The 27,360-nt window shown below is 36.9% G+C and overlaps 1 protein-coding gene across 6 annotated transcripts in view; it reads left to right on the top strand.

The window, feature by feature from the left end:
- Positions 1 to 498: 498 nt before the first annotated feature.
- The window catches only part of CEP170 (centrosomal protein 170), a 433,169-nt gene continuing 406,307 nt past the window's right edge, over positions 499 to 27,360 (top strand). For all 6 annotated transcript variants that reach the window (XM_053711144.1, XM_053711143.1, XM_053711145.1 and 3 more), the window contains exon 1: positions 499 to 756. The gene's annotated coding sequence lies outside the window, so the exon portion shown is untranslated. The remainder of the gene's footprint in view (positions 757 to 27,360) is intronic.

Raw genomic sequence — 27,360 nt, 5'->3', positions numbered from 1 at the left:
TTATATAACATTAAAGGATATAAAGCATAAAATGATACATTGGCTAAACATATAACACAATATTGGTTCACTTTTTTTTTTAATTATTAGTTATAAAATGACACGTGTTAAATAATTATCCATAAACTTGTCTTGAAATATATTACATATACTTGATACTGAACACACACACACTAAATAATCAGTTTGATGCACTATAAAGCAATTGATTGAATCATATATATTTTTTTATAGTATAGTGCACTTAAGTGTCATACATGTGACTAAGATACCTAAATGTCATTCACTAAATATTATAACACCTATGTTTATATTATTCAAAAGGAATAACATACATGTTACCAGCAACCAGTGTGTAGACTATATCTGTAAATTGAGTAGGTAACGGTCTAATAATGATGACTGACTCTGAGATGCAATCTACTCGTACACACCCTGGAACGAACTGCAGTGAGTTTATGGCAATAGTGCGCATGCGCACCACTTGGCTCACACCCTCCTTCTCTTGCCGTTACTCGCTGGGTGCTGCTGGGAAATAACGTTATTGCCGAGCAACCAACGGAGACCTATCGACTGTCAATAATTGAAACCAGGCGGCTCCCATAGACAAAAGGCTTTGACAGCTGTCGGGTTCTGCAACGTGATGATCGGTCCTACTGATAGCAGCAGTAAATCAGACTAGCTGTAATAACACACACACATCGGAGGGGACGTGCTAGCAGAAGCACAGAGCACACTCGTCGCCGGTACCCGGGGGTGAGTGATAACTGATAGGAGGTGGGGCGGCAGGGATGTATATATAGAGCTTTTAGCTGTATACCGGCTATTCATAGTCTGAGCTCTGGATGCTTTTGCTGATACTAATGTATAAGTAGATGGAATCTTGTACCTTGGAGGGATTTACGATTAGAATAAATCTGCATATTTTTCACAGGGTATGTTATTTGCATTATTGAGGTCGTTGGGTAAATGCTGGATGTGTATTTTTTTGGTGTCAAAGGAAAATTGTGAGAGAGACAGAGGCCAAAGCCTGATTCTTGGTCTTGAGACTTAATTTGGACAGAGAAGAGTTAATTCCATCTGTGTGTTGACAGGGGGAATATTCCTTTTGTTTATATTTTCTTAGAATTCTCGTGAAATCTGATAACCGCTCTACCGCGAGCTCGAAACGCTGAAATAGGAACTATAATACGGCTTTATACATTGACTTGCATAAGCGATCATATTGCAGAACACTAATGATATTCTTCTGGCAGTAGAGGGTATTTTTTTTATGTATTCTTCCCTCAAGGCCTGGGCCTTGACATTGCATCTGGGTTTTTCTTTTTTTTTTCTTCCTTTTTTTTTTTTTTTATTACAGAAGCACTGAAAAATCCTTTGTCCTAATTTTTAACCAATAGCACAGATCTTTTATGTTCACAACTATATGCCAATAATTCATTCTCGTTTCTCCTGGTACCTTAAGGGATAATTTACTATAAATAAAAGATGGGTCATTTTGCCCCCAGCATTATTTAAAAAAAGTTTCATACATGCCTTTATTAACCAAACCCCCCCCCATAATTCTATGAGAATGTGACTGTGATTGACATATTCTGTCTTCAGGGCTGGTTTTGTAGAATACAGAGAAGCTGATGTATTTGCAATATGCAAACACTTTGTTTATTGTTTATTTGATTTGTTTTAAAATTGAATGATTTCAGCATTTTTACTAATATAAAATTGTCTTTTACATATATTTTATAAGTAAACAAAAAGCACTTATTTTAAATATGGGTATGCATTGTCTGTTATGGTTTAGAGGCATCTTTGATTTAAGACCAGTAGACAGTGGTTTATGATGTGATCTCATCTTCCCTGGTCAGGCCGGATACTGATGGCCTTTCAAGTGAGGATACATGTGAGTGGGGGATGGGATATTCTTAAAATGACATCTAACTTTTTAATTTTAAAAAGATAAAGTTTATTTTTTTTATATGTGTATTGTATTACCATTAAAATGTATGCATAATGCAGCACAAAATAATAATAATAATTCACTTTCCTCTAAAGCGTCTTCATGTCCTATTCACAAATTAAATAATTGTTTTCTGACATTCATCATTCTAAAATTTACTTTTTATGGACTATAGCAGACAAACGCACACACCATGTTTGAAAATGTATATAGGTACTTATGGGGAAAAAATCTGCATGTATGTGTGTGTACATGCTACAAAAGCATTGAGAAACACTGCAATAGAGGGCAGAAATAAACATACTATAAATAAAGGGATAGGAAACCACAAATTTGAATATCTTGATTTGGATAGAACATACCATTTTACTTCTATTATCATACTTGCTTCATTCTCTTGATATCCTTTGCTATAGGAACAGCATTGCTCTAGTGTCAACTTGAGGAACACATCTAGTTAGCAAATCACGAGACAAATGTGTGCAGGCACCAATCAGCAGCTAGCTCCCACAAGTGTAGAATATGCATATTATTTTTCAACAAGGGATACCAAGAGAACGAAACACATTTGAAAATAGAATTGATTTTAAAAGTGTTGTAAAATAACATTCTGTATCTGAGTTATGCAGGTTTATGTTTGACTTTCTTATCCTAGAATGTTTGTATCTATGCACGTATGTTGCAAAACTTTACATGACATGTTTCACTAATTATTGCTATTGGTTTTCTTTTATTTCTGGGTGTGAAACTCATTATTGCTTTTAATTTGCATGGATATGTTTCCTTTTCACTGCCAATCTTTGCAACAAAATTCTCTATAGTGTCTATTTATTTATTTTGTAGAAAGCAAGTCTAGTGTAGGTGATGGCTCTAAAATTATAATTTCAAAGCAGCCCTATAATTGATTTTAATAATCCATATGCCATACTTTCTGGAATAGCTCAGTAATATTGTCTCATGTAGGTATAGATTTATTGAAATCCTAGTGTGATAGGATATTCAGGAAGTCTGAAATTGTGATTTTTTTTTATTTAAAGACACAGGAAACCAAAAATGTTTCATTCATGATTCAGATGGAGCATACAATTGTAAACAACTGTCCAATTTACCTCTTGGTATCCTTCTGTGAAGGGCTCAAAATTGTATGTGTATGTATATATATATATATAAGTAAATAAAAAATAATATATATATATATATATATATATATATATATATATATATATATATATATATATATATATATATATATATATATAACTCAAAAAATATATACACATATACAGGTAAAAAAACTTTATAAAAACTGCTTGGGACTGAAAGGGTTGGATTTTGGATGAGGGGATGGAGTCAAGTGCAAACAATAATCTTATATAAATGACACAATAATTACATATCTTAATACTGTTTACACTTGTAAGCTAAATTGATTATATGTACTGTATTGATAAATTATCCTTAGCGCTTTTGATTATTTTTTTTTAATATTTTTATTATATTTTAAAACGTACCAGATTCAATCTCTATAAGTATATACAGTATCTGTTATTTTTTAGAGCGGACTAGATCTTTTTTCCCTAACCTTATAGCTGGTTATTTACCATTGCATATAGATATTCAAGATATTTTTATGTTGTAATGAAGTCCAGGCTTACTTTATTGTAAGGCCCCTTTCATTGGTGGACAGTTAACAAAGATAAATATCCCACCTTTGCGAGATTGGCAAAATCCTACTTATGCATCTCAGGCATCTCAACACAATCTGAGCGCCTCTTTTCTATTGCAGGCAAAATAGCTTACAAAAGAGAGCCAGCCTCAGCCAGGAGCATGTGGTCATGTCGACAGTTTTTACATTTCAATGCAAAGTTTCTGAAAGAGTGATTAACAGAATATTATAAACAGTTATATTCTACCTCTTTCTAGTTCTACCTCTTTTCAAACAGTTTGTGGTTTTGTTTTGCTTAATTATAAAAATGTGTTGTTCTGCTTAAAAATTGGACAAACAGTTGTGTAAAGTACAGTTTTAGTCTGAAGTTTATATTTGTTACACTCAGTATATGGATTTCAATTTAAAAATATAGGAAAAATTATCAAATTCTTTTTTTTTATATTAAATCCGATTAGTCGATTTATCGAAAAAATAATCGGCTGATTAATCGATTATGAAAATAATAGTTAGTTGCAGCCCTACTTTTTATACCTTTATGTCACCTTGACATATAAAATATAATTTTTGAACAAATTGGCACCTTGAGTTAGTACGCGAGTAAAAGCCTGGGGAAAGGGAGTTAGCGTTGTTGACCTATGTGACCTCCAGATGTTAACACCCCTGAATCTTTGCTCGCCAACTTTTTACTTTCAATTTGTAATAGGAGTGATATTGATTTAACTTGAACACAGCTCTCAATAGCACTAACATTTTTGCTCTGTACTAATCTAGGCCATTATAAGGATATTATGGCTGAGAATCACTGGAGTACAACATCAACTTTGAGATACTATACAATATTAAAGGGACAATCAACACCAAAATTATTGTTTACTACCCATTCCCCAGCTTTGCACAGCCAACATTGTTATATTAAAGTGATTGTAAAGTTGAATGACTTAAAAGCCAGTATTTAAAAATACTTTTAAAAACATGGGCACTTTACAATTACACTTCTTTTTTTAAAATACTTACATTTGTGTTACTGTAAACTTACCACTGATCCGCCTTCAGTATTTAGTATATCGATGACGATCCTGCTGTTGATTTGGCAGGTACCAGTGTCAATATCTCTGTCTGGTAGTGTAAGGTAATTGTGTAATTCTGATGAACAAGGGCCTGATTATCTGAAGCTCTTTGATCTGGTGAGATTACATAAGAAATCTTGTCAGAATTGCAAAGTCCCTCAAAGAACTTTAGAAAGGAAAAAAACATAGCTTGAGTTGTGTTTATCAAGCAATGGAGGGTTCTGGATGAGAAAGAGACACCTACTTTACAATATAATGCTAAAAATGTCACTGGATTTTTTTGTGATTTCTGTCCATGCTGGTGAGTTTTTCTATTATCCGACCCCAAGGCAGACTTATATTTATCTATATATACAGTACTGTGCAAAAGGTTTAGGCAGTTGTGAAAAAATCTGTAAAGTAAGAATGCTTTAAAAAAATAGAAATGTTAATAGTTTATTTTTGTCAGTTATAGGGACAGTATTCACCAATTTTCCTATAACTGCATGTAATAGACGCTACTATAAAGAAAAATATGCACAGCTACTGATCTAAAAAAACTGTATTAAACATTTTAAAAACTTACTTAGAAGCTCCCTGTTTAGCACTGTTAAAGGGACATTAAACACTTTGAGATGGTAAAATAAAATAAATCGTGTATATAAAAATAACTCTGCACTATACTTTCATTTTTTATTTTGTCCCCTTTTCCTGTAATTCCATCCTGAAATTGTGAGCTTTTTAGTTCCGGTTAGAAATGGAAGTGCAGAACACTGTTATATTTCACACAGCCATTGGCTGCACACTATTATAAAATAAATAGTTATAACCTATTTATAACTGTCTCTAATTGGCCACAGCAGAAAATGTAACCTAAGTTACAACATGGCAGCTCCCATTGTTTTCTAGACACTAAAACTTTACACTTATTTTGTCAATATTTAAACAGCTAAAGAAACTTTAAAAAATATATATGTACATGTTATTCTTAAACTAATCCTTTTCTTTGAATGCATCATTCTAGCGATCATTTATTTAGTGTTTAATGTCCCTTTTATTGAGGTTAGGTTGGGACACCCACTGAAAGGGGCTGGGAAAGCAGGAAAAGGCAGACAATTTCCCCCTCCCCTGCATATAAAAAGACAGATTATGTAAACCGGAGTCTATATACATCAGTATAAGTTTAGGAGCTGGCCAAAACTTATTCCTCTAATACCAGGAGCTATTTCATGTGTGTTGTCCATTCGTTTAATGTGGGTGTTGTGGACTTTTTCCAATTAGGTGCTAATTAGAGTAGAATTGATGCTGTTTTAACTGCAAAGGGTGGTCGCATCAAATATTTGTTTAATTTAGATTTTTCTTCTGTTCACTCACTTTGCATTTTGTTAATTGAAAAAAATAAACTATTAACATTTCTATTTTTTTTTTTTTTTTTTAGCATTCTTACTTTACAGTATTTTTTTCACACCTGCCTACAACTTTGGCACAGTGTTGTGTGTGTGTATACAGTGTTTACAGAAATCACACACAATCTTTAACAACTTTTTTTTTTGAGCATTATATTGTAAAGTAGGTGTCTCTTTTTCACATCCAAAACCCTCCATTGCTTGATAAACCTCACTCAAGCTATTTTTTTTTTCTAAAATTCTTTAAGGGACTTTGCAATACTGACTAGATTTCTTCGATAATCTTTTCAGATCAGAGAGCTTTAGATAATCGGGCAATTACACTACCAGACATATATTGATACTGGTACCTGCCAAATCAACAGCATAATATCAGACTTGCTAAAAAATAAACAGGTAAATTGTATAAATTAACATTTTTGAAAGCATTCTTACTTTACAGCATTCTTGGAGTAAAGCTTTGGGTGATTTAAATCCAGCGAGTGCTTGTACCTGTGTCTGATGTGGATTGCCTCTTAGCAACCTGGTCCTGTAACTTTACTGTTTGTGAGAGTGCTCTGACTGTTAAAAAATAAATATATATATATATATATATATATATATATATATATATATATATATATATATATATATATATATATATATATATATATATACACAAGAAAATAGAGACGGCGCTATATAAGACTGAAACAATTATTAGGTAGTTAAGCTAATACCCATATATATATGTAGTGATATGCTCTAAACACCATGGGAATTATTTCTTAATTACCACAGTAATATAATTACTAACAGAAACAAATTTAGTCCCCAATATAGTAGACAAGTCTGAGGAAGTATAATATACAGTTCTTTCTTTGTTTCTTTCTTGTTCCCCCAATCATATGAGGTAAGGATGATTCGATAACGCTGGAGAAGATATAGCCCTCTAGGAAGTGTGACCACTGACAAGTAGAACTTTCTGTGCTGTGAGTGTAAGTTGCCTCTCTTGGTGTTCTGGTAGATGGAAACTTTCGATCTCAATCACCATGCCATGGAAGAAAGCCAAAGAGAAATATATATAGTGTAATACCGTTTAATAATACCACATCACAAATAAAAGCAGACAAATACAAACTCACATTAAAAAAACCTCAACAAATGAGGTATGAAAATAGGCACATATAAAATATCCAGTGATTTTAGGCAATGCTGTCTAGCAGTGTCTGCAGGAAAATCTTATTGGTCCCAATTACAGTTCATATAGTAAATTCCAGTGTACACAGAGGGTAATTCCTCCCCTTACACAATACCTTACTCGTTTCAAAGGGCTTTATTTATCTAATTCCCTTCTTCATCAGAGGTTAACATAGTTAGAGATCATACCTTATATATATATATATATATATATATATATATATATATATATATATATATATATATATATATATATATAATGCCCCGTGTAGCGTTACCAATCATCCTTTTGTGATACTTCCCTTACTTCCTGTTGTGTGGAACGCATGTTCCATATCCGGTATAGTGACACGCATAACGTCACTTCCGGTTTCCAATTTAATGTATTGGGCTCATTATAGAGTATCCTTCTGTCATGATCAGGCCTTAATGGAACGCATATGTCCCTTCCGGATTATTGACACGCATGATGTCACATCCGGGGTTCACTTTGTATAACGGCCGCAGTTAATTACATCAAATAGTCTTCTCTGAGGGTAAATACCCATTCAATACCCACGCTAAGAGGTTATTTATTAAGACCACAGTATTATCTAATATGGTAGATATCTGTAAGGACAGAAGAAAAAAAAGAGGCGCCTTATGGGACAGTATCGTGGTGTCGCTAGGGTGCAAGAAACGACGGGCAGCACACACAGATGGCAAGATACTCACAAGTGAGATGGCATATGCGTATGCCAAACTAGACAGGACGGAACCTTAGTCGTCCGCCAGACGATCCAATAGGAAGAAGGCTCTAACACTCCAACGGTCCAATCCGCAACGGCGGAAGTATACCAACGTCAGAGACCCACAATGTTTATGGGAAGATTAACGGCTCAGAGTCTTAGGTTTAAAAGGCAGGATACCGCACCCAACATAATTTCAGAATGATGGTCAGCGAGAGCGGGGGTATCATAGGAGAGAATTTTATTTTAAAAAAGGTTATTATTAAAACAGTTTAAAATACAGCAACGCGTTTCTCGACCTTCCGGTCGTTTCATCAGGCTGATATTCAGATTGAAAACCCCGCTCTATTAAACATAATAATCAACCAATCACAGACCGGTCTGTTATCCACACCCATCGTAGAGCCAATCATAAATTGTGATTGGTATCTATAGTAACAGTTGCACCTGTTCTATAATCAAAGATGGAGAATGTGAAAACAACAATACCGACTGTGATCAGTGTATACAATAGACTTAGATTACATACAATAACCACAAGATGGGTAGTAAACACAGTGTCAGAGACCAATTTAAATCATTATCAAATAGTTGACAATTATTGCTAGCATCGAAAAAGTGTTTAACTAAAAAATAAAACAAAATTGTGTCTGTATTTCTCATGTGTACGAATTTACAATAAAAGATTAAAATAGACGGCCAGACATATAGAGGCAATATTATTCCACCATCTGTAAGTTTATGATGATCGTAATAAATTCTCGATCATACGGCGTAAAATAAATTAATATTCATGGACATATTGGTAATGTAGTAGTATTTCGATAAAGAGACCATGTATTCTGATAAATGGGTATAATAAATTAATATCCATATATGTTGATGGTGTGATGTATTTTAATAAATTGGTATCCATAAGTATATTATTAGTGTGATAGCCTCTACATATTTAAAGGGCATGTGTCTTTTGACGGATAAATATCAGTGTGTGATCAAGTATATATCGTCTTATGTCTAAATTTGAATATAATTAACTTAATAGGAATTCTTAATGGTGCAACTAGTTCTATCTAATTGGTCCGAGACCATAGACGTCTACTCCAATAGGGACAAATAATTGGTACTGTAAAACCTCCATCAGACTCAGGCAGAGGGACTAAAGGATCAAACCTTTATGTGAAGGCCGCCAGATCGACACATAAATTGAGACCATCAGGATGCATGCTTTTCAGCAGATGGATCCAATAAGTCTCCCTCTGTCTGAGCCTAAAAAACCGATTATAAAGATGGGATTTAGGAATGAATTCTATGGGATTGACAGAGTAACAGTTCAAATTTCCCCTATGTACATCGTTACAATGTCTTGATACACTATGGAGTCTATAATTATTCTTCATATTCCGATGGTGTTCAGACCATCTGGTACTAAGGCATCTACAAGTACGCCCTACGTATTGTACCCCACAGACACATGTTAGTAGATAGACTACATAAGAGGAAGCACAAGATGCACGGCCAATGATGGTATAAGATTTGTGGGTGATACTAGACCTAAAAGTTTTCTGTCGATCCCCAATGAAAATACACATCTTACAGCGGGCTCGTCTGCATTTAAAAGACCCATGTTGTAAGGTATTTCTATTATTACCCGGAAAGGACTGTCTATGTTTGACAATCTTGCTCGGAGCCAGCATTGTTTTAAGGGTCGGTGCCCTTCTATAAACTATTCTAGGTTTGTCGTCCAAAGTTCTTTTCAAAATAGGGTCTTTAAGTAGTATTTGCCAATGACGTGTAACAATCTCTCTAATTAGATTATGGTTAGAATTAAATTGGGTAATGAACAACGGATCTTTATGAAAGGTGCTGTTATTTGCAGGTTCTAAACGAGCATTAGGCCCGGTAAAGTACAACTCCCTATTATCATTTTTGGCTCTCAAGAAGCCATTTTCGATGATAGAGTTAGGGTAATGTTTCTCCCTAAAGCGTTCCTTTAAGGTGAGACTTTGGGTTTCGTAATCAGCCATGGAACTGCAATTTCGGCGCACTCTTTTGAACTGGCCATATGGGACGTTCAATTTCCACGGGTGATAATGACAGCTCTTGAAGTCAAGATAGCTGTTACAATCTACTGCCTTAAAGTGGGTAGTGCTAGTCACTTGACCCTCAGTGAAGCAGAGATTAAGATCTAGGTACACTATTGATTGCCTCTCAATAGTGCTAGTAAACACCAAACCTCTATTATTGTTGTTTAGATGTTCAACAAAAGATTCAGCAGTGGAGGGTTCACCCCTCCAAATAAAGATAAGGTCATCTATATATCTGCCATAATATACCAGGTTCGCCCCGTATGCTGAATCGTAGATGTAACATTGTTCAAAAGAACCCCTAAACAGGTTCGCATAACTCGGGGCGAACCTGGTACCCATGGCCGTTCCTTTTGTTTGAATGTAGAATTCATCTTGAAAGACAAAATAGTTATGTCTCAAGATGAAAGCAATAAGATCTAAAAGAAACTCTCTTTGGGTCTGTGGTAAATATATATCTTGTTCCAGATATTCAGAAATTGCCTGTAGGCCCATGTCGTGGGGAATGTTGGAATATAGGGCCTGAACATCACAGGTGACCCAAATCATATCAGATGTAATACTATATGATTCCAGTTTTTTAAGGAGATCTGCTGAATCACGAATGTAGGATTCTAGACCTAAGACATACTTCTGTAAGAAGTAGTCAACATATGATGAGACATTGTCAGTAAGGTTGCCAATCCCTGTTATTATGGGTCTTCCTGGGGGGCATAAACGGTTCTTGTGGACCTTAGGGAGGTGGTAATAAAAAGCCAGGTTGGGTTCAGTCGGAATCAAATAGTTTTTCTCTTTTTTCAGGAGTATGCCTTTGTCAAAGGCTGAGTTTATAATTTGTTTTAATAAGGCTTTAAACTCCACGGTGGGGTCTGACTGTAATTTTTTGTAATAAGAGGTATCGTGTAGGATTTTCCTGGCTTCCAATAGGTAGTCAGTTCGATCCTGAAGGACCACTCCACCGCCCTTATCGGCCTGTCTTATTACCAAAGATTTATTGTTTTTAAGGTTATTCAAGGCACGTTTTTCATTGGGATATAAATTATCTTTATTTAAGATCTTTTTTGATATTTTCTCAAAATCATCGTTCACTAATTGTCTAAATATCTCAATGTGTGAATTATTGTTGAGTTGAGGCGTAAAATTGGATTTGTTTTTGAAGGGTGTATGTGTATAGCCATCACATAATTGATCTATCAAGGTCTCTGGGTCATATGTAGGAATTATTTCGTGTCTAAGTCTATCATCCATGGAATTAGTAAGAATTGGCCTCATTGTGTCATTTTTCAAAGTTTTTTCCGCAAAATATTTCTGCATGGATAATTTTTGCGTAAATTGATTTAGATCGACAAAGAGTGAGAACGTATTATGTTTATTGGTAGGACAATATGAGAGACCTTTGCCCAGGACTCGTATCTCATCATTTGTCAAGTTATGTGAGGATAGATTATAGATACCCTTTTTTAGGGTCTGTAATCGTGCCTCTTTGATGGCTGTGCCTCTTCCTCTGTGCCCTCGTTTCCGTGAGGTCTTTTGCCTTTTTGTGGGGCCGTGAGGGAGATCACAGGTTCTAAATAACTGGATATTGTTTTCTGTTTCCATGCTGGTGGTCTGGGGCCTGATTCTAAAAAATGAGATGGATTATTGGAGGATGGCCCTGCCTGATCATAACTTGGGCCTGGATTAGAATTAGGGAGGCGAGTTGATTCCGCCCCATATTGATCATTATTTATGTTCATTTGTGATCTATTATAAGGGAACTGACGGCCATTCTCATTGTTGGCCCTTGGGTTATCATAAGTGTGATGGTCATTCATACTGGATATTTTTCTGTGGGACCCTGTATCTTGGTTTCCCAAAAAATGGCCTCTAGATTTATCATGACTGTTAGAAGGGTGATATTCACCATTATAGTTGTAATAATGATTCCTTGAATCATTTGACTTAGTGTTCTTAAGTGCATCATTTTGAGTATAAGGTCTAGAATGATGATATTCATAAGAATGATTTCTAGTGCCTGAGTAATCATTGTAATTCTGTCTGTTGGAGGGATAAGTCCGATTTGGGAATTCCCTTTTATCATGTTGGTACACATGTCTGGGGGAATCTTGATGATAATTATTTCCTCTCTCAAAGCCCTCATAAGGTCTAGGAGAGTTATAATGATAGATGTTTCTTCTATCGGAACCCTCATGGTGTCTAGGGGGGTAGTAGTACTTAGGGCCGTTATAGGAGTTTCCACCATTATCCCTATAATGCTGGGAATTATAAGCCAAAGGCTTAAAATTATTCCTATTTTGATGTTGGGCAGTATTCTTATTTCTATCTTTCTTTTTCGAGTAGTTAACTACTGTCCAATCAAAATTGGAATTGTTATGATCCCCTGTTATGGGGGTTTTAAGGTAATCTGCATTTTGTTGAGTGTCTGAATCCAGACCCGACTGCGGGTAAGTTGGATCAGGCTTCTTATCTTTATTTTTATTGTAAGTATATACTTGCCCTTTCTGATAGTCATCATCATCTCTCAACAATTTTCTATTTTTAATAGCCATCAATTCTTTTTGGAAACATTCTGTTTTTTCCAAAACCATAGAATTCAATTCCTCATATAATGTCGAGTTTTTGAATTTTTCCAAACTGATTTGAATGGAATTAATTTCTTTGGATGCGTGTTCAACCAAAGTCTTTCTGTGTAAAATCAGAATATTAATAAAAGTAGTGGAGCAGACGTGCATGGCTTCTTCCCATTTTGTGTTGAGGGCCATATTGTCTTTAAAAGAACAATTTTTATGTAATCTAAGGCCGCGTGGTATTTGTTTTTTATCTAGATATTTCTGCAGCATCTCTGCATCTAACCAGTGCCTGCACTCAACATTAATTGCATCCTCTAGTTTGGCAAAAAGTGCGTGTATAGATAAATTTTCTATGTTACTTTCTGCATTTGTTGTTAGGGGGCAAGTTGACTCTATATGTGATACAAGCATAAGCCTTTTATTCGTCCTTTCGCTAACAGATAACATTGTTTAGTATGTCTCGCGGTATATACTAGTTAGTAAAGTCTAGATCTATTAGGTGTGGGTCGACAGTGTATATCAGTCGTGGTAACAAGTGTAACCTATGTATGAGTGGGATAGTGATACCTAAAGAGTGGTGAAAAGTAACTATAATGCTACGATCGTGTATAAGTCAGTTAAGGACCAAATAATAAATACAATACAATACAAAATAAATGTGTTAATAGATAAACATCATAATGTGCATATGAAATAAAGCAAAATTGGCCTGATGAATAATCGTGACAAAAAATAAATATAAATACCCAGTGGTGACAAAGCTAAGTGCTAAACCTTAGTAATACAGATATACTATCATATCAGGATGTGCATAAAAGATAAAATTTAACCGTTCACATGGAACCTAATCAAATGAAAAAATATCAGGTAAAACAACATAACAATATAAGATACATATTAAGATAGGTGTAACTAAGTGCAAATGTATATTACTAAAATACAAAACGTTAGATATATCATTAACAGCAATTGTTAACTATAAAAAGTCTGTGCATCAAAAAGAAGTGGATATATGCAGCAAACCTCCCAAATCTTGGCGATGCCAGCCAGAGCAGTCGGAAAAAACAAGGATTGAGTCCTTATGGAGGTGCGCACATGTGACAAACAGAACACAATGGAAGGATAACAGTCTCGGGGAAAGCAAGGTATTCCCCACCGCAGGTGACCCAATCTGACGGCAGCACTCCCAGAGAAAGGATGATGGTAGATATCTGTAAGGACAGAAGAAAAAAAAGAGGCGCCTTATGGGACAGTATCGTGGTGTCGCTAGGGTGCAAGAAACGACGGGCAGCACACACAGATGGCAAGATACTCACAAGTGAGATGGCATATGCGTATGCCAAACTAGACAGGACGGAACCTTAGTCGTCCGCCAGACGATCCAATAGGAAGAAGGCTCTAACACTCCAACGGTCCAATCCGCAACGGCGGAAGTATACCAACGTCAGAGACCCACAATGTTTATGGGAAGATTAACGGCTCAGAGTCTTAGGTTTAAAAGGCAGGATACCGCACCCAACATAATTTCAGAATGATGGTCAGCGAGAGCGGGGGTATCATAGGAGAGAATTTTATTTTAAAAAAGGTTATTATTAAAACAGTTTAAAATACAGCAACGCGTTTCTCGACCTTCCGGTCGTTTCATCAGGCTGATATTCATTATTATCTAATATATACCGGTTCCATGCCGGTTCCATGTAATACAATAGTAATTACGGGTTACCATGGAAACCAAAGTGTATACTCTTACAATACACCATATATGATATGCCTAATGAAAACTAAACTAACAATTTTTATACACACTTCTAAATTGATAAAAAATTTCATATATAATAAATATTTCCACTTACCCTACCACAAGATAATTGCTTAAGTAAATGTCTAATATGCCCTATAAAAATACATAAGATAAAAATATTTACATCCAGATCCAGAGAGCTAATTCATGTATACAGGTGCTAAACATTTCTAGCAACTTGCATTCTTCCTCTGTAGCGCTATAGGGTTAACTATAGGGTGTATACCCAATGATTTTCTGTCTTATAAACCTGTGTTCCTTCTCCCTTTTTCTGTAGCTGCACATCATGAGGAAGAGTCCTCTATACTGACATATATTGATCCTATATAATAATATTAACTACAAACACTTTATTACACCTTTTCCAGGCTAGTTTTTTATTTAAAATAATACCCTTGGAATTTAGTATCACTGATTCTACAGAATATGAATATGGGGCCTACTTTGATCCTATTAATAAGGAGAAAAAGCTGTCCATAGATGAGGAAAACTTTATTGTTAATGAAATGGTGGCATGAAATATATCAAAATGGGCCTAGATCAATATTTTGGGATGTATTTAAAAAAAAATATATATATACATGTCAAGGGATATTCAGGGATTCCGGAAAGATATCAGTGTTACAACGTAACTAGTGCTACTTGTACTTATTGCCCTATAACTTGCAAAGAACATGTAAACATTGGGTATTTCTAAACTCAGGACAAAATTTAGAAACTATTTAGCATGGGTGTTTTTTTGGTGGTTATAGATGTGTAACAGATTTTGGGGGTCAAAGTTAGAAAAAGTGTGTTTTTTTTCCATTTTTTTCCTCATATTTTATATTTTTTTATAGTAAATTATAAGATATGATGAAAATAATGGTATCTTTAGAAAGTCCATTTAATGGCAAGAAAATGATATATAATATGTGTGGGTACAGTAAATGTGTAAGAGGAAAATTACAGCTAAACACAAACTCAGCAGAAATGTAAAAATAGCCTTAGGTCCCAAACAGACAGAAAATGGGAAAGTGCTGTGGTCATTAAGGGGTTAAATGCTGGTTGGAGATATGCACTCTGGAAGACGAGGGCAGCTGGTCTCCCCTGGAGTCCCCCCCAGTAAAGAAATGCTCTAATATATGACTATTGAAAACAAAAATAGTGCCTTGTATAAGGATATGTCCAGTGATGTTCAGTTCAGCAGTAAGTTGCTTTCATCATATTATGATGCCATGACATAGTCATAACATAGAGTCATGGCATCATAATGTGTAGATATTTGATCAATTTGACACATGACACAGGTGAAATGTTTTCACATGTAAACTGTCTATGGAAAATATCTTTGTGCTTAAGCTGAGCTAAAAAAAAGATCTGTTTAGTTCATCTAGTTAGGGGCTCTATATTATCCATACAATCATTTTTTAGAAGCCTTATAAAGCCAACTAGGCTGAGTTTTACTCTTACAAGGTGGATGTGGCTAAGCCAGTACCTAAAAGTCCAAAAGGATGCATAAGCCACATAAGACAAAGACATGCAATTAAAGGGACACTCAAGTCAAAATTATTATTGATTTAGATAGAACAGGCAATTTTAAACAACTTTCCAATTTACTTCCATTAACAAAATGTGCACAGTCTTTTTATATTTACACTTTTTGAAGCAGCATTTCCTACTGAGCATGTGCAACATTTCACAGAATATAAGTATATGCATTTGTGATTGGCTGATGGCTGTCACATGATACAGGGGGAGTGGAAGTAGACATAACTTTAAAATTTGTCAGAAAATAATCTACTACTAATTAGGGCTGAGTTAGACTAGTCGACTAATCAATTAGTCAATCGGTCTCTCATTGTTCAACTAGTACGGCATTAGTTGATTACTGATATATTAAATTTTGCTATATTTTAATAGTCAAAAACAGCCCGTAGCGTTAGCCTAAGCCTACTACCGATTGCGGATTGTCTCACTTGGCGGCAGTTATGACGTGTTATTTTGTACTCGTAATAGACTTAATTTTTTTTGCAAAAAATGGCATCTTCAACAAAAAGTCCTGCTTGGAAATATTTTGAAAAACTACATGAAAAGATAGTTAAGTGCAACATTTGCAGCATGCAATTGCAGTACAATAAATCTACGACTTCCATGTTACGCCACCTAAAAAGCAAACACCCGTCTGCATTGGTAGCGACAGAGAAATAAATAGGACAGCAACAAACATCCATTGCAGCTTTTACAGTAAGACAACAGCAATGTGACACTGCGTGCGGAAACAACGTCAACTCTGATAGCTAATATGGTAGCAAAGGACATGCTTCCTATAAGTTTTGTTGAAGGAAAGGGTTTTCGGGAGTTACTGAAATATGTAGACCCCGAATACACTGTCCCTGCACGAAAAACAATTACAACTCGGCTTGAAAAAATGCACGTAGATTCGGCTAGTTCTGTCTGCAACACCTTGGCAAAAGTCGAGAAGGCTGCAATTACAACTGACGCATGGACAGCACTAACTATCGAGTCCTACGTTACCATAACTTGACATTTCATAAAAGACTGGGAAATGAAAAGCGTGGTCCTACAGACCCGTGCCATGCCAGAGAGGCATACAGCAGAGAATCTCGCAAATGTGTTGAACACTGCGGTAGACCATTGGGATTTGTGGGTCAAAATCACTGCTTGTGTTCACGACAACGCAAGCAATATTGTCTTAGCAAACTCGGCATTAGAATGGGAGTCAAATCCCTACTTTGCGCACACTCTGCAGCTCGCTGTCAATGATGGCATTAAACTTGGTGTCATACAGCATATAGTGGGTGCGGCCAGTCGTCTTGTATCACATTTTCATCACAACACAATAGTTACTCAGGCTCTGAAGATGAAACAAAAACAACAATCTCTGCCTGAGCACCGCCTCGTACAGTACTGCTTGTACCCAATGGAATTCAATCTTCCACATGTTTGAGCACTTACTGGAACAGAGAGAGGCAGTTGTCGCAGTCCTGTCTGACAGGGTGTACACAAAGTTGACAGATGCCCGCACACTTGACCTGGCTGGCAACAGTTGGGTATCGAAGAGCTACTGTCAGTGTTAAAGGTACACTCAATCAAAATTAAATTTTCATTATTCAGATAGAGCATGCAATTTTAAACAACTTTCTAATTTACTTCCATTAACAAAATGTGCACAGTCTTTTTATATTTAAACTTTTTGAGTCACCAGCTCCTACTGAGCATGTGCAAGAATAAGTGTGTATGCATTTGTGAATGGCTGATTGCTGTCACATGGTACGTGTATGCATTTGTGATTGGCTGATGGCTGTCACATGGTACAGGGGGAGTGGAAAAAGACATAACTTTTAAAATTGTCAGAAAAAAACTCATTTGAAGTTCAGACTAAGTGCTATTGCATTGTCTTGTTATCTTGCATTTGTTGATTTTGCAAATCTACAGTGTTGACTGGTCCTTTAAGCTCCTTGAAATGTGCAGAGAGTCTGAGGTATCAATCTCTACAATTTACCCTATCACAGCCACTCTCCTGTCCAAGCATCTCAATAGTACCACAGGAGAGTCAACAAAAGTATCACAGTTTAAAACAAATGTATCGGAGTCCCTTGAAGTGAATGTAAATTTTGATGTTAATGTGCCCGGGTTTTTAAAAATTCAATTAAAAAACAGGGGCACTTTAATTCATCAAAATTTACATTTTACTCATTTTGTGAAAAAAAACTTACCTTTTAAACTTAACAGCAGCTCCAGCTTCCTCCACCTGTCGCAAAGCCTCTTTCTGGGTCTAAAATGAGGAATCCGGCATCCTCCAATCATGGCATTGACACTGATTCCCCCGGGGGGGAAGCCGTGATTGGAGGATGACCTTTCCATCATTTCTGACATCAGAAATGACTTGCGACGACCGGAGGAAGCTGGAGCTGCTGTCAAGATTAAAAGGTATTTTTTCACAACACGAGTGAAATGTAAGTTTTGATGAATTAAAGTGCCCCTGTTTTTAATCGAATTTTTAAAAAGCGGGCACTTTAGCATCAAAATTTTACATTCACTTTAAAGTGAAGGTAAAGTTTGGGCATTAAAAACTGATATTCAGAATCCTTTTGCAGTCTTAAACCCAGTCGCTGTTTTTTTTTTTTTTTTTTTTTTTTTTTTTTTTAAATTATTTTTTTACATGATTTATATACTTATATTTTATGCTCGTTGCCTTTCGATTCTCCTCCCATTGATAATTTCCGGCTTTCTTACACAGTGACATATAGAGCGGTCCCACCCGCTCTATACGTGTCTAATTGGCTCGTGCACATCGAGCATCTAACAACTGCGCATGCGCATCCTAACTTCACTCTCACATTTGCGCATGCGTTAGTCCCGGTCATCGCCCCTTGCAGCGCATGCAAGATAGTATTACCGATAAAATGAAAGAGATGCTCTGAGTAGAAGGAGCAATTGAAATGTTTATACTTTGTTGCCGTTTGCGATCCGATGCTGGTGGAAACTATGACTGGCAAATGATTGCGGTAATGCGCTAACCGTGGATGCGCTCGCTTTTCTAGCATAAACTTCAAAAAGTTAGGCATGCGCAGAAGTAACCATACTCTGATTACGTCAATTGACGGCCGCCTAACGGCCAAAGAATCAATTGGATGTTTAAACAACGTGACCGTTGTTTAGAAAAAATAATAATTATCGGGTTGATTTTAGGATAGCGGAATCGATGCAAAATTTGACAAATATCTAAGGTAATATTGAACTTTAGAAATATTGATGAATGAACATCATATTTATTTGGGTTAATATATTCATTGATGTATTGCAGAGTAGTTTGGTTTACCTTCACTTTAAGCGCCGCTTTGCACCTACAGGCCCAGGAAAAGCGCATAATGTGGCGCTCATCGCTTCATTTTTAGACCCCAGGCACAAAAGAGACGGTCAAGAAAGCAGTCACAGACAAAGTTGCAGAATTGCTTTATCTTACGGAAAATGGTGGTGATGTTGCAGAGAATGAACCAAGTAGTACAAGAACCGTGGCAAGCAGACCACCTGAAAAGCAACGTTGCACTGTTACTGCTATGGCAACATTATTCGGAGACGACTACTACAGAGGACGCGATGTCTCTGCAAACCGACTTGGACAAATACATGCAAGATGAGTGTATTCCTCCATTTGAAGACCCTCTGGCATGGTGGAAGGCAAATGAATGCAAGTACAGGAAATTATCACGGCTAGCGAAAGCATACCTGTGCATCCCGGCAACACCTGTACTGGCTGAACGAGTTTTCTCAGCTGCGGGCCTGATAGTCAACAGACTACGTAATTGTCTACTCCTGGACATGCTCATTTTTCTTAACAAGAACAATTAATATAATTAAAATAATATGGACATTGCCAAATAGTTGATGTTTTTGTTAAATAAAAACTTGCATGGACGCGCTTTGCAGATTTTGATTTTTGTTCACATATTGGGGTTGTTGTGTTGACTAGGTTTTAAAAATTAAAAAAAAGAACATTTTACAATTACATTAAAAGTATTTCGCATTTAATACCTATTTTTTGGCAAGGGGGGGGGGGGTGATTTCGACTAGTTGACTAGTCGAAATCAACAGCTTTTGACTAGTCAATTGTAAAAATATTAGTCATGCACACCCCTACTACTAATTTGAAGTTCAGACTAAGTGCTATCGCATTGTCTCTTTATCATTTATCTGTTGATTATGCAAATCTGCTGTAATGGTCCTGTAATGCATGACAACAATTGATATCCCTATTCTCAATTTTGCAGTGATTCCTCTTAACATACATTGTTGCAACAAAATAAAAAGTTAAATCAAATTAATCATAAAACAAAAATCAAACAACTTGTTTTTTTTGCAAAATGAGAACTTCTCAGTGTAGGCCTGCCTATAGTTACACAAGGAAGTAGACATTACAAAGCCAAAGTTATACTGTCGCATGATTTGTGCAGCAGAAGTCCTCTAGTAATCACAAGCAATAAACTGACTGGAGCTATTTTATGGTGTCTCTTAGCAACACTTGAAGCGAAAAACTCTTCCTTCCTGTTGAGCCCCCATGATCCTTCGGGGGCTGTGACAGTATGTACTGGACAATGCACAAATTAAAGGGATTGTAAAGTTTCTTTAATTACTGCACAGTATATACTAATAGTCTGCAAAACAGGGGCACTTAAAATAATTACATTTTTCTAAGAAAAATATTTACCAATATTTACCATTTTGTGATGGGAAACATACTGCCATTTCTCCGCCTGCATCTTATCCTTCATGTAGCTGAGTGATGTGTGTGTGTGTGTATATGTATGTGTGTGTGTGTGTGTGTGTGTATATATATATATATATATATATATATATATATATATATATATATATATATATATATATATATATATATATATATATATATATATATGTATGTTTTTGTTTCTATGTCATGTGTAATCAGTTACTGTTAAATAATCATGTAACTGTTCTATAACCTTGGTTTGCTTGTGACAAGTTTTCAGTATTGGTTTTACTTATATGTATAGACTCATATGACTTTTAGTGGTTGTTTGATATTGATATCTGACTTTTCTGATATGGTTATGCATGCCTTATTATTTACTAGGTTACAGAAGAAACAATTTTTCTCTTTATATGATTTTGTTTTACATTGTATGTGACCTCCTAGGCTGCTCATTGAAGAAGAGCTCAGACTATGAATGACAAGACTTGTGTGCAAAAAACAATATTACTATTTATTTTACAAAGATATGACGAGTAAACGGATTTCATCCTTACTTGTGGGTTATTAACCTCCTGCTAATAGGAAGTGGCAAAGAGCACCACAGCAGAGCTGTATATATAGCCCCTCCACCCCCAGTCATTCTCTTTGCCTGTGTTATACTAGGAAGACATGGTAAAGTGAGGTGTTAGTTTTAGTTTCTTCAATCAAGAAGTTTTTTTATTTTAAATGGTACCGATGCATACTATTTTCCTCAGGGGGATATGGAAGAAGATTTCTGCCCTGAGGTTTGATGATCTTAGCATTTGTAACTAAGATCCACGCTGGTTCCCACAAGACTTCTGAAGGTAACCATGAGACATCTTCAGTGCGGAGACCGGTTTCATGCTACAAGCAGCATTAAGGTATGTGCAGCCTTTTTTTTCTGAGGAGACTTGGTGTATCAGAACTGGCTGGCATTATTTCCCTGTATGGGAATGGGGTAAGCAGTAAAACCTATTTTAATAAGAGGGGTGTTACTGGAGTCCCTATTTTATATTTATCATTAGTTGATATTTGGGCATTATGTGACATGGGAGACAATATAAAAAACAATGTTTTATCTTTTTTATTTTTGGCACTTAAAACTTATTGGTTTTATGCTTGAGAGTTGTAAATTGTGTGTGTATTTTTACTTTAGTGCAAAACTGCATTTCCATGCAGTGTTGTTTGGACCTACTCCGACTTTTGACCTTAAGGGGCGGAGCCTATTTTGGCGCAATTTCTTCAGGCTTAGCAGCAGCAAACAGTAACTCAGTGGCTCCTGGACTGTGTAGCTGGTCTGAAGGGTTGGAAACTTGATTCGAATTACCCTGGGGGCAGGTAGGCGCCACAGCAGAGCTGTGGCGAGGTGCAGAGTGTATTTTTATCTATCTTTTGCCTTCATGTTGATATAAGTACTTCTAAAGCCTTATTTCTGCCCTTGCTTCTGGGTGCAGTAATTTTTGGATTAACCAACAATATTAAGTTAAATTTGGGAATAATTTATTAACGTTTTTTTGTGCATTTTTGAAAAATTGTTCACTTTTTCTTTTCTTAAAGGCACAGTACACGTTTTTTTCTAATGTTTATTTTATGCTATAAATAAGTGTTTAAACTACTTTTCTGGTATTACTAGTCTGTTCAACATGTCTGACATTGAGGTTTCTCATTGTTCTATGTGTTTAGAAGCTATTGTGCAACCCTCTCTAACATTGTGTAACTTTTGTTCTGAAAGGGCTTTACAATGTAAAAAGCATATTTTAAACAAAGTAAGTGTGCCTAAGGATGATTCTCAGTCTGAAGAGAATCAGGATATGCCATCCAATTCTCCCCAAGTGTCACAATCTTTTATGCCCACACAAGCGACGCCTAGTACTTCTAGTGCGTCTAATTCCTTTACTCTGCAGGAGATGGCTGCAGTTATGTCAACTACCCTTACAGAGGTATTGTCTAAATTACCAGTGTTGCAGGGTAAACGCAGTATGTCAGGTATTAATGTAAATACTGAATCCTCTGATGCTTTATTAGCTATTTCCGATGTTCCCTCACAGTTCTCTGAGTTGGGGATCAGGGAATTACTGTCTGAGGGTGAAATTTCTGATTCAGGGAATGTTTTGCCTCAGACAGATTCGGATGCTATGTCATTTAAATTTAAGCTTGAACACCTCCGCCTGTTGCTTAGGGAGGTTTTAGCGACTCTGGATGATTGTGATCCTATTGTGATTCCTCCAGAGAAATTGTGTAAAATGGATAAATATTTGGAAGTTCCTACTTACACTGATGTTTTTCCGGTTCCTAAGAGAATTTCGGAAATTATTAGTAAGGAAGGGATAGACCAGATATACCGTTTTCTCCCTCTCCTAATTTTAAGAAAATGTTTCCTATATCAGATACCATTCGGGACTCATGGCAAATGGTCCCTAAGGTAGAGGGAGCTATATCTTTCTAGTTTTTGAGCGGGTAGAGCCTACGAAGTGCAGTAATACGATTTATCCCATCACAGACTATCCTTATTTGATGAGAATTACTGTAAAATAATTCGGAGGGAAGTAAGAGTTATAATTGCATTTTATAGACTTTCCATTCCTCATGGCACATTATTGCAGTGTGATACTGCCGAATTTGAAAGGCTCACAGCTGGTATCATCGCTTCCATATTCCAGTCTGAACAATTCATTTTTAAAGTATGGGAATTTCTGGTTGTATATATTGTATTAATTTACATTCAGAGTTTTAATTAATACCTATATCATGATATATATATCACTAATTGTTTTTAATATCCTTGGGAAACGTCCCATAGCAACCTATAGCTAACGAACGGTTTTTGAATGTTCCATTTTTAACTGTTTTTTCCTTGTATTGTCCTTCAGTATATCTATCATTAAATTAGATTTAATCCCACATAAGAGGGTTTTATATGAATTTAAGAATCTCACTTTTTCCTTTTTTTCTGGCAAGTTTGAGGTTGCATAAAATTTAGATAGTCTTTCACAACACGACACATGCACTTAGCACTTTAATATAAACATATAAGGTAAATTTCACTAATCAACCTGAGTAACCATTTTTCTCTATTCAGTGCAAATATATACAGGTAATTTTATAGCAATGGCATTTTATTTTAGAAATCTAGAATTAACTTTCTAACACATTAAGTTTGATTAATTTATTTTACACTAATCTCCTTTTTTTGCACATATATAACTCTCATAATAAATAGTATACAATAGAATTTATCACGTTCTTAAAATAATAATAATTTAAAACCATATTTAATTTGGCATTTTAAAGTAATAGGACATTTTCACAATTTAAGAGACTGAAGGCAATCGGTTTATATTACTACATAATATATCTGTGGCTCCCACAGCTATACCCACTATTGGAAATATATTTCACCATTAGTAATTTGTTTTGTATATATTTGGGAAATTTATATCCTCTCGACCAATCACGATCCCTTCAGTTGGTAATAGTGCCCCTATATACCTCCCTTTTTATTATTAATTTTTATAAGACCGAAGGAGCTATATCTTCCCTAGCTAAGTGTACTACTATACCCATTGAGGATAGTTGTGCTTTCAAGCATCCTATGGATAAGAAATTAGAGGGTCTACTAAAGAAATTATTTGTTAATCAGGGATTTCTTTTACAACCTACGGCTTGCATTGTTCCAGTAACTACTGTAGCAGCTTTTTGGTTTGAGGCTCTAGAAGAGTCTCTTAAGGCTGAGACTCCATTAGATGACATTCTAGATAGAATTAAGGCTCTTAAGCTAGCTAATTCTTTTATTACTGATGCCGCTTTTTCAAATTGCTAAATTAGCGGCAAAAAATGCAGGATTTGCTATTTTAGCACGTAGAGCATTGTGGCTCAAATCTTGGTCTGCTGATGTGTCATCAAAACATAAGCTTTTAGCTATTCCCTTTAAAGGTAAGACCCTTTTTGGGCCAGAATTGAAGGAGATCATTTCTGATATTACAGGAGGTAAGGGCCATGCCCTACCTCAGGATAGGTCGGTTAAAATGAGGGGTAAACAGAGTAATTTTCGTTCCTTTCAGAACTTTAAAGGAGGACCCCCCCGCTTCTTCTTCTTCCACAAAGCAGGAAGGGAATTTTTCCCAATCTAAGTCAGCCTGGAGACCCAATCAGAACTGGAATAAGGGTAAACAATCCAAAAAATCCACTGCTGGTCCTAAAACAGCATGAAGGGGTGGCCCCCGATCCGGGACCGGATGTAGTAGGGGGCAGACTCTCTTTCTTTGCTCAGGCTTGAGCAAGAGATGTTCAGGATTCCTGGGCACTAGAAATAGTGACCCACGGTTATCAATTGGAATGCAAGGATTTTCTCCCAAGAGGGAGATTTCATCTTTCAAAAATTATCTGCAAACCAGATAAAGAGAGAGGCGTTCTTACCCTGTGTAAAAGACCTTTTTACTATGGGAATAATCTGTCCTGTTCCAAAATTGGAACAGGGACAGGGGTTTCACTCAAACCTATTTGTGGTCCCCAAAAAAGAGGGAACATTCAGACCCATTTTGGACCTTGTGTCTAAACAAATTTCTAAGGTTTGCCTTCTTGGACAAACATTATCAGTTTGTGGCTCTTCCTTTCGGGTTGGCCACAGCACCCAGAATCTTCACAAAGGTTCTAGGGTCTCTTTTGGCGGTTCTCAGACCGCAAGGGATAGTGGTGGCGCCTTATCTGGACGATATTCTGATTCAGGCATCAACATATCATCTGACAAAATCTCACACGGACACAGTGTTGTCTTTTCTGAGAACTCACGGCTGGAAGGTGAACATAGAGAAGAGTTCACTTGTTCCACAGACAAGGGTTCCTTTCTTGGGAACTTTAATAGACTCTGTAGCCATGAAAGTATTTCTGACTGAGGTCAGAAAATCAAAGATTTTGAATACTTGCCGAGCACTTCTGTCCATTCCTCGGCCATCAGTCGCTCAGTGTATGGAGGTAATCGGATTAATGGTAGCGGCAATGGACATCGTTCCGTTTGCTCGCTTTCATCTCAGACCACTGCAACTGTGCATGCTCGGTCAGTGGAATGGGGATTATGCAGATTTATCTCCAAAGATAATTCTGGATCAAGAGACCAGAAACTCTCTTCTTTGGTGGTTGTCGCCAGATCATCTGTCCCAGGGGACTTGTTTCCGCAGACCCTCGTGGGTGATAGTGACAACAGATGCCAGGCTTCTGAGCTGGGGTGCAGTTTGGAACTCCCTGAAGGCTCAGGGTGTTTGGACTCAGGTGGTGTCTCTACTTCCAATCAATATTCTGGAACTGAGAGCAATATTCAATGCGCTTCAGGCGTGGCCTCAGTTGGCTTCGGCCAAATTCATCAGATTTCAGTTGGAGTTCCTTAGCGATGATAGAAGTATCCAAGAGAATCAGTTGGGCAGAGGCCCACTCTTGTCATCTGTCAGCGATCTACATCCCAGGGGTAGAAAACTGGGAAGCAGATTTTCTAAGTCGACAGACTTTTCATCCGGGGGAGTGGGAACTTCATTGCCTCATTGGTTCTCAGATGGGGCAGTCCGGAATTGGATTTGATGGCATCTCGTCAGAATGCCAAGCTTCCAAGATACGGATCCCGGTCAAGGGATCCTCAGGCCGAACTGATAGATGCCTTGGCAGTACCTTGGTTGTTCAGCCTATCTTATGTGTTTCCGCCGTTTCCTCTCCTCCCACGCGTGATTGCTCAAATCAAACAGGAGAGAGCTTCAGTGATCCTGATGGCGCCTGCGTGGCCACGCAGGACTTAGTATGCGGATCTAGTCGACATGTCCTCTCTGCCACCGTGGAAACTTCCGTTGAGACAGGACCTTCTCATTCAAGGTCCTTTCCAACATCCAAATCTAATTTCTCTGCAGCTGACTGCGTGGAGATTGAACGCTTGATTTTATCGAAGCGAGGATTCTCTGATTCAGTTATCAATACTTTGATACAGGCTAGAAAGCCTGTCACTAGAAAAATCTATCATAAGATATGGGGGGGGGGTAGTTATCAAGCCGTCAACCTCAAATACGCTGGAATTCCGCAGCGTATTTGTGACGAGGCTGATTCGCCTTAGTTATCAAAGGCTAGAGACCGGCAAAAGTAGAATTTTGTGACGTAAGCTTCGATCCTCCGGACTCAGTCCGACACAGATCGATTCTTACGTCACTCCAGATGTTCCGCACAGAAGTGCGGCACAATCTCACTACTTTTTGCTAGTTATCAAATGACTAGCAGGTACGCTCGGCACTTTTACAGGCCCAGTGTACCTGGTTTTCAAACCGCCACCCCTGGAGGCGGCGGATCCCATAGGAATCAATGGGAGTCTGACCATAGCGAAAGTACAAGTTCGCTGCTGACAGACATCCCATTCATTCCTATGGGAGCTGTCTGCACCTAACACCCTAACATGTACCCCGAGTCTAAACACCACTAATCTGCCCCCCCTACACCGCCGCAACTAAATTAAGTTATTACCCCCTAAACCGCCGCTCCCGGAGCCCACCGACACTATAATAAATATGTTAACCCCTAAACCGCCGCTCCCGGAGCCCACCGCAAGCTACTCTATACATATTAACCCCTAAACCGCCGCTCCCTGAACCCGCCGCAACCTATATTAAATGTATTAACCCCTATCCTGCCCCCCCTACAC

The sequence above is a fragment of the Bombina bombina genome, chromosome 4 (assembly GCF_027579735.1).
Source record: "Bombina bombina isolate aBomBom1 chromosome 4, aBomBom1.pri, whole genome shotgun sequence".
In the NCBI taxonomy this organism is placed as follows: domain Eukaryota; kingdom Metazoa; phylum Chordata; class Amphibia; order Anura; family Bombinatoridae; genus Bombina; species Bombina bombina.
Note: the sequence above shows the minus strand (reverse complement) of the source record. Positions and strands in the feature narration are given on the sequence as shown.